At 43.5% G+C, this 9,540-nt stretch overlaps 1 long non-coding RNA gene across 1 annotated transcript; it reads left to right on the plus strand.

Moving 5' to 3' along the window:
- Positions 1-4,385: 4,385 nt before the first annotated feature.
- LOC136374562 (uncharacterized) lies at positions 4,386-9,307 on the plus strand. Its single transcript, XR_010745921.1, has 3 exons — positions 4,386-4,495; positions 7,334-7,445; positions 8,771-9,307. It is a non-coding gene; the product is annotated as an uncharacterized lncRNA (long non-coding RNA).
- Positions 9,308-9,540: the final 233 nt, after the last annotated feature.

Genomic DNA, 9,540 nt, shown 5'->3' on the forward strand with positions numbered 1-9,540 from the left:
TCTATAATTTCAGTGGTGGCCTCTAAGCCATCTATCTTCTAGGCTCAGAACATTCTTGGTTGCTCCAGCAGTGACAGAGAACATGAACAGCAATATTGTAAGAATGTCAGCATCTTAGTGCAGTATGACTGCAATACAAATTATTTTTGGACTCACGCTGTGGCTTTTTTAGGGTAAGAAACCCTCCATCTCCACCACAGTATCTTCACAGAGCTTATCAGCAGAGCTTTTCCAGAGGGTGGACAACCTAGGTAATCTCTTCTGTTTGAATCATTCTTCTATGTCAAGCATTTCTTGCTTTGATAAGCTTTCAGTTTAATTTGTGGGTAGAATAATTCATATTCAGAGCAATGGTAGCAGAACTGTATCCCAACAGGATAAATGCTGGTCCTTATTTGTCACAATACCATGCAGTTTCAAGATGCTGATGTTTGCTTAATTAGAGAGAGTGGAATTACAAGCTCTGTAGTCCTCCAGTGGCACACCAGGGGTGTGAGCAGCTCCTGCTCACCCAGTCCACATCTCAGCATTGCTGAGACCAGCACTGAACTGCACCAGGGCTCAGCGGCCAGTGACAGCTCTCCCTTTGTGTGAAACCCTCTGAGCAGCTGCAGCCGTGGCGGCCCTGGACACAGACTCTGGGCAGCTCTAGGTCTCCCTCTCCAGGAGCAAGGCTGATGAAAACGCAGCTGCTGAGGCTGATCATCAGGTTCTCATGCCCTTCATTTGCTAGCTTCTTCAGAATGTAAGATTGTGACTCCACCACTGAGTAAAATCTTTCTTATTGCATTCACACAACTGTTATGTGTTTGGGCTTTCAGGTTAAGCAGTTAGAGAGCAAAGTGTAGTGAGGAAATACTTAAGAGACAGACAATCTCCTGAGCCTTCAGAGCAAAGAGACTTCCCCGACTCTTTGCAGTAATTCATCTATTAGCTGCTGGGAAACAGCAATAATAATGACAAGCATGTGTCAGTATTTATCCCTTGTCCCCTCCCCATGAAGTGGGGCTGGCACTTCTGCAAAGCCACGCAGAGGCTCAGCAGGCCCATGAGGGGCTGGCGGCCTCCACGCAGCGATGGGAGCTCTGCCGAAGGTACTGCTACCTGTAGCATTGCACCAGCTTATTTAAATTTAATGAGGTGGCAAGTTAAAATACTATAAATAACTTTTCCATTAGATATGGTTTCTACAGCCACTTGATTTCCATGGGAAGTATGCTTTAATCCCTGAGCCTACAGCAAGGTCCCCCTTCCTCCTTGGGTCATGGCACTCACATTTCCCTTAGCTGCATGACTTTAGCTAGCAGTCACCTGGTGTTCAGAAGGACTGACCCTGGCCATCAGCAGCTGGACTGCTCTGTCTCACTGCTCCTCACCCACATTCCTGTTCGTTCAAGGGCCTGAGCACACAGACCCTCAGGCACAGCGGGGATCTCTTGCAGGACAGCAAGACGCATGTGCTCCATGCCTCAGTAGGATTCCACGGTTAGCCTGAATTTTCCAGGAGCCGTTTCGTATTCGGGACCTGGCGCTGTGTTGGGAAATGCTGTGAGGAGGAACACGAGAGACGTGTGGGCAGCCGGGCTCCTCCCGCCCTACTTCTGTCGGTTCCTTGGGTTAGAAGGCTGGAAGGAGCGGAACCCCGGGACAGCAGGGGGGACAGCCGAGGGGACAGCGGAGGGGACAGCCGAGGGGACAGCGGGGGGACAGCCGAGGGGACAGCGGGGGGGACAGCGGGAGGACAGCGGGGGGACAGCCGAGGGGACAGCGGGGGGGACAGCCGAGGGGACAGCCGGGGGGACAGCCGAGGGGACAACCGAGGGGACAGCGGGGGGACAGAGGGGGGACAGCCGAGGGGACAGCGGGGGGACAGCCGGGGGGACAGCGGGGGGACAGCCGAAGGGACAGCGGGGGGACAGCGGGGGGACAGCGGGGGGATAGCCGAGGGGACAGCCGAGGGGACAGCCGAGGGGACAGCGGGGGGACAGCGGGGGAACAGTGGGGGGACAGCCGGGGGGACAGCGGGGGGGACAGCGGGGGAACAGCGGGGGGGACAGCGGGGGGACAGCGGGGGGACAGCGGGGGAACAGTGGGGGGACAGCCGGGGGGACAGCGGGGGGACAGCGGGGGAACAGCGGGGGGACAGCCGAGGGTACAGCCGAGGGGACAGCGGGGGGACAGCGGGGGAACAGCCGAGGGGACAGCCGAGGGGACAGCGGGGGGACAGCGGGGGGACAGCGGGGGGACAGCGGGGGAACAGCCGAGGGGACAGCGGAGGGACAGCCGAGTGGACGGCCAGGGGGACAGCAGGGGGGACAGAGGGGGGACAGCCGAGGGGACAGCCGAGGGGACAGCGCGGGGACAGCCGAGGGGACAGCGGGGGGACAGCCGGGCCGAGGGCCGTGTCCGGCCGCTCCCGGTGCCAGGAGCCCGTGCCGCCACCTGCCGGCCCCGGAGCCCCGCCGGCCCGGGCACAGACCCCGGCATCTCCCGGACCTTCCTGCCGCCCCCGCTGTGTGCACTTCACAGATTATCTTACAGCCTTTTCAGTTTTCCAGACTCCTACGGGACCGGGCATATCCCCAGCATTCGAATGATAGGCAGTATGTTTTATCCGACTTTGTAAGGTAAACATTAATATCACATAATGGGAGATTTGGGGGGAAAAAAAATACAGCTGAGAGAAATGGCAATCACATCTTTTTCTTTGCAAGAGCTTGTTTCAGAAGTAATCCCTCCAGTTTTTGGCTGTGCCGACAGTGTTGTGGCATATATACTTGTATGCACGCCTGCAGTCTTCGTTTTCCTCCTTATCCTGATAAAGGCACTAACCTGAGATTGCACCTGCTCCCTCCTGTCTGAACATCAAGTTTTCTTTTACATAGAAAAACAAACAGCAACGGGGCAGGAATTAAGCTTCAGCTATAAAATTGGGACACAATTTTTTAAGCATCCAGACTCAACAACAGCAAGATGCCCTCATGCCCCATAACACAGACACGTTCTGAACATCCTATTATAACTGGAGTATTTAATATTTCCAGGCACAACAACACGAATCTGCAAAATTCCCACGTCATGTAGTATGAGACTAAGCTCCAAGTTAAATTTTTGTTTCTGCAAGGATATTTTCCGAAAGTATATCTGTCTTCTAAAAGATAACCCCCTGCTTCAAGTTCTTTCATCTATTCATGTCCAGAACAGACAAAGCAGAAACTCAAAGGATGTTCACCAGATTTAACTGAAGGGGTAATGCAGTAGTAGATGAACTTTATTATTAATAAATGAGAAATCATTCACCCTTGGACCTAGACCTGTCAGGGTCTCTCTCCTACAGAAGGCCTTCAAAACCACCTCTTTTCATTGACTGTATAGCATATGCCCAAACCATTCAGTCTGGGAACTGAGGAAGAAGTGTGTCTCACAGGCGGAAGCCAACAGGCTGCTTTTAGGACAAGGTACACAATGTATCCATAGCTCAGTTCAGATCATATAATTATTTAGGCTGGAAGAGATCTAAGACCATTGAGTTTACCTGTTAACCCAGCACTACCAAGTCCATCACTAAGCCATGTGTTTTAAATATCTCCAGGGATGCCTGTTTCCACTGCCTGACAACACTTGAGGTGAAGAATTTTTTTCTCAGTATCCAATCTAAACCTCCCCAGCACGACTTGAGAAAATTTTCCCACATCCTGTCATTTATGTGGGAGACTTTCACCTCACTACAACCTCCTTTCAGGTACTTGTAGAGTGATAATATCTCCCCTGAACCTCATTTTCTGCAGGCTGAACAACCCCAGCTCCCTCAGCTGTTCCTCCTATGACTTACTTTCTAGACCCTTCAAGGGCTCCATTGGCCATGTTTGGACACACTCCAGCGCCTCAATGCCTCAGTGTTTTCTGCAAAAAGGGAACTGTAAAGAAGGCTAGAATACACTTCTGCTAATACAAATAAATTATGTCAAAACTAGAGGCTGTGTTGTTAGCCCCTGAGTGACCCTGATGAACAGTTAATTTTCTGCATTTATCATGTTATGTTAATGCAATTAATATGCACAAAGACTAGATACTGATAACTGCTCTCAGAAGAGGCTAATCTTTTTTCTGCCATCAGCAGCTGAGTTTGTCAAGGCGATGAATCATCTCATTCTTCAGCAATAACTGATTTCAGAATGTAAGCAAACCAGCCTCCATCTACTGGTTAATAGTTAACAGTTTATTTCAAGTGCCTGATAAATTCAGGGCCAGATCTCCTGAAAACATGTGAGGGTTGAGAGTTAATATTTATCTTAGCAGGGTGAAAATATAAACTACTTATTTCTGTAGCCTCTTGTGATTTGTTTTTATTCCCTATATGAAACAAATGGGGTACAAGCAGACACCTATCTTGCCTGGGAGACAAAGAGCTGATCAGAGAAGTCTCTCAGAAATAGAAGACCAGATAGGGGGGGAGCTACAAGGACCAGAATCATAAATTACCACCACTAATCAGGTAGTTTAAGACCCAACATCTACCTGCCTAAGTTTAGATCAAGTTATGCAGATTTTGAAAAAAATTTCCAGTCTAAAATCTCTAGCTACTATCTCTATATTTCTTTGCTCAAATCCAGTATATATTATACTGCTTCTGGAATCCACAATACTTAATTTTTTCCCCTTTCAACTACCTGGATCATGACAATATAAGTTTTATGATCCTTCCAGCTGGGAAGCAAGAGAGCGCCTACAGCTTGAAATATAATTCCTTGAACAGTTGTTAGACTCCATATGAGTCATGTGGGTTTAGTACCTTTGTACTGGAGGATGTGGCAGGCCAGAATCTGGGGACCTTTGCAGCCCCTTTCTACAGTCACCTCCTACCCTGACTGCCTCAAATTCTCAGTATCCCACAGAAGGGACAAGTGAGCTGTCATTTTTATCTTCTGAAATGCCACACCTGTTAACTTAATGCTTTAAGGTGAACTGGCCCAAGTTTCAGTTTATGATTGTGTGTAACTTCAGGAGTTTGGGGGCTGCATCATAAAACCATTCCATTCACAGAGGTGAGGAGGCTTCAAGTGGGAAACAGAGCAAGTGTACAGGAACTCTTTCCAGGTAAATGCTGTCCAGAATTAGCAGCTTTGAGACTTTCTGATTTTAATTAGTCTAATCTGGTTGTTGTTGTTGTTGTTTTTTTTTTTTTTTTTTTTTTTTTTTTTAACTTTTGACCTCCACAAGGGAAGAAGTTCTGCAATGTACTAATCATGCAATGTACCCTAATCATGCACTGAGAAGAAACAAATACTTCCTTCCACCAGACTGTAATGGCTTCTCTCACCGTTGGTAATTTTCTGCTAGTTTTTCATCCTTTGTATTCGCAAATTGAGGACAGAGACAATGAGGTAAATGTTTTATCTGAAAAACAAACTCCACTTCCACTTCCTGAATTGCCTACATGCTTCAATTTTAAAAAGTACTTCAGTTTCAAGTTCTTGCAGCTCTTGTGCCTTCATGCAAAGGTTTGTTACAGGTCTTTTCTCCTTCAAGCTCACAAAATGTACTTGCAATGAGTATAAGCACATTGGGAACTTGTGTGCCTTACGCATCAAAACACAGGCTCTGACCTGAAGCTCACTGAAATGGATGGCTTTTTTGCTACTTGCTCTGAAGAACACAGCTAACAAGTGTTTATTGCATTTTCTCCATCTGTACTCAGTTATTTCTTTTTGTTAGTATCCACTATCAGTGTGTCCAGACTTTAGCTAATTTATAATCCTAATAAAAACCTCAGAATTTAAATTCAAGTCTATCCTTCTTCACTGAAGAATTTCAGCGTAAGTTTCATTTAGGTACGCTTTTAACTGCTAATGGTATTCCTAAGAGCCAAGAAAATATGTCAGCACCCAGCTGAATATGCCATGGGATTAAGTCCATATTTACCATTTCACTCAGAATGGAATTTTTTTTCCTAGACTCACTGATGTCTTACAATCAGACTTACAATCCTATTTCTTTTTATTTTACCCTCTTTCATTGTTGTTTTCCTTGCATATATTCTATAAAGAAGGTTTGAAACAATATTTTATAGTCTTTCTCTTTTTCTTTGGACATATCCCCTTCTGTTTCACCTTTTAATTTCAAGCACTTTTTTCCATTTGGTATCACTTGTCTGTATTAAATTAATTGTCACCTTTCTCCTTTTTCTGATTTATGAATAGCAGTACTGCCCTGTTATTTCACAGTAATCCCATCTGAGCTTTAGAGAATTACAAGCTTCTTTATTTGACTTAAATAGGAACAAGCTTACTCCAATAATAATATCTTATGTTAACATCTCCAAGATGTTCTAAAAGTTTTCTTTACTCAGTTATTTTTACTCCTTAAACAGACTAGCTTTGACAGAAGCAGGTGTTTGAAGTAAATTAAATTATATCATATTATATCTGGAATGAATTTCACCCAGCACTTCTGTTTAAATTAGGAATTTAGATTAAATATCAGCTAGCATTAATAATTTCTGCAATGTCCTCTATCTCACAGAAGCTGTTTCCTCAGTGCCTTAAAAGGATATATGTAATTCAAATTCACTGAAAAAATTTGCCATATTAGAAACCTTTTCCCTGAGTATTTTCTTTCCTTCATCCTTTAGGGTTCTGAGTTTTCCCTCTTGAATAAGACTTTCTTGCTCTGGGTGTGAAGGAGAGTTAGGATATCTTATAATCAAAGCTCTGGAACCAACCAGTGATGTATGAGGACAAATACAGATTGCTCCCATAAGCAATTCACAATTTAAGCAATGTTTTAGGGAGGTTGGCTTAAGTGAAAATGGGCACAGTCTGTGGTGCTGCATTTCTGCAATGCTCTGAAAATGGAAACATCATGACAATACTAATTAACAGTGATAATGCCAAAGAAAGCCAATACACAGTTATATTCACCTCCCACCTGGAATTTTAAATGGAAAAAAAGCAAGCAAGCAGATTTATTTTCAGAGTATTTTCAGAGCTGAAGCCAGTCCAGGAGGTACTAAACCAATTATTTCAGCAACTTGTTTTGTAAAGGGAATCCTCAGCAAGAGATTTCATTTCTAGGTGAGTTCCCAGGCCCCAAGAAACACAGCAGCATCTACAGTCTGGAAAGATGTCAAAACAGCAGCAACTCATAAGTGCCAAAAATATACTGCTTCAGCAAACATCTCAAATTTTCACATAACAGAGCTACACAGAGAATAACTATCATAGCAAGAAAAAAGTTTAAGTTTCAGCTGCAAGCACTAGACGCTATTTGTCAGAGGTAATTTTAAAGTATTTTTGCTCCTAAATTTACAGCAGAATTTTCTCTTTATAATTAGATTGGAGAATATTTTTTGAGATGACTGAAGGTCGAATTGCATCCTACTTATTTATACATTGGCTATGAATAGTTCCACGGATCTCAGTAAGATATCTGGAGGAGTACTCAAGGTGAGTAATGATTAAAACCTTGCTTATTAAAAAAGAAAGGGTAGAAGCAAAACAGAACAGTTTCCTAAGGTCAATCAACAGCAAATTTTTTGAATGGTGAAATTGAAAATGGACTCAAAAGAATAACATAAATTAATTCTCAGAAAGACTGTGACATAAAGCAGTGTGCTGGGAAGTAGTGTACTTCATTTGAATCATAAATATATGGTTAAAGACACAGAAAAAGTAGGAAATACTCTGACTGCACCATCTTTTTGTAAACTCTCTACAGGATATTATGGTATGGCAATGTTTCAAATGTAATGAGGTTGCCCTCATGCTGTGTTTGAAACCATTTTAGTAAAACTTAGCATATTTTTAGTAGGCTTTAATGCCTAGATAGAATGTCTGAAACAGTAAAAGTCCAACTAACTAGATAGCAACTAAAATCTGAAATATTCTGGGAGGTTCTGTTTCTATACAATTTAGAAAGCAGCCAGGGAGTTCTCTTTCATAGTCCAGGAAGAAAAGATTTTCTGTTACAGAAGTAACTTAAGAAAATCATCATAGTTTCCTTTTTTTTCTAGTTCTAAACTAGGACTAGCAGAGGACTGGAACATTTTATGCAGTGTTTCTAATTTGAAGGGTACAAACTTGGTGAGAATTTCCAGTATTACTCTCCAAAACATGCTATTATAAATTATATTAGTATATTCTAAATTCTACTTTGATCATTCTTTTTTCTTCCAATCTCAAAGTCACATCTTCACACATGTAAGTAAATCATTACTATCTTTAGCCTTCTAATTGCATTAATATTTCCTTTTTAAATAGGTTCTCTTATCCATGAACAGCTGGGGCATCTCTCATCCAAGGGCCAGATGTGGCCAGATGAAACAAGAGCCCATGAAGGGGTGTAATACTTTTAAGAAAAATCATTTTGATACCTTTCATTTCCTAGTGACAATTTACACTTTGAAGGTCACAGTGTTGCCTTTCTTTAAGGAGATAAAAAGAGGGTAGCTGTTTTTTCCTGCCAAATTCAATCAATTTTTTCTTGACCTTTAACATGCACCAGGAGGAGAAATCCCACTTCTCTCTACAGCTGCCAGTATAGGTGAGGAGGAGTTCAAAGAGGAAGGAGAAAAGGAGATTGCAATGGCTCATCCAGCCAAGAGGTGAAATGAAAGTGTTGTAATAGGGCTAGAGGCAGGACAAAGCATAACTCCTGACACTGGATGTGTGTCACGGTTTAGGAATGGTTCCCCAATTTAGTGTTCCAAATTAAACACTCCAAGCCGCATGCCCCGTGCTCACTCCCCTGTATCCCCTCTCTTTCCCTGCAGGGAGATGGAGAGGAGAATTGGAGGCTCAAATGGTAAAGATCATGGGTTCAGACAAGAATAATTACTGGAAACAGCAATGACATAAAAAACTGAAGAGTAACAGCGACATCATTAATAACAAAGTGTCTAAGAGGCGAACAGTTCACATGCGAGTTCTCACCACATAGAAACCCCTGACAACACCCCACCATGTGGCCATGCTTGGATACCAGAAAGGGACTCTGTCCCCAGAAAATTATGCGAGGTAGTACAGAATTACCTCCAGGCCTGAGCCATGATCCCTTCTGGCTACTGTGAAAATTAAACCTTGTCCTGTCTGGAACCAGGGCAATGGGATTTTGCCCTGAGGCAAATTTGTCTGTGATGCACTTCAGTGGCCTTTTCATCATGACCAGAAACAATGATGGCATGCTTGGCAACATGTGAATTTATTCACAGGGAATAGCTATGGCTACAGCCTAGAGAAATGACTTAAGGTATAATATGCAGAAGATACTTGATTTGCATTTATATCATTAGGAATGAAGTGGTTCAACTAAAAACACACATCTGTTTTTAACAATTCATATGATGGCAGTATTGAACTTGGAAATAAAAACTAAATTCTTCCAACTGTTGCAAATGTGTTGTGAAAATAACTCCACATTTAAAGATCAAAGTCGCATTTCTTTTGACTTCCATGTCATTATCAGTAAATAGGATGATGCTTTCCGATTCTGCCAAATCTGCACTCACATTCCCATTGTGGGCTGCTGCAGTCCATCAGATGT

The sequence above is a fragment of the Sylvia atricapilla genome, chromosome 2, assembly GCF_009819655.1.
Source record: "Sylvia atricapilla isolate bSylAtr1 chromosome 2, bSylAtr1.pri, whole genome shotgun sequence".
Classification (NCBI taxonomy): domain Eukaryota; kingdom Metazoa; phylum Chordata; class Aves; order Passeriformes; family Sylviidae; genus Sylvia; species Sylvia atricapilla.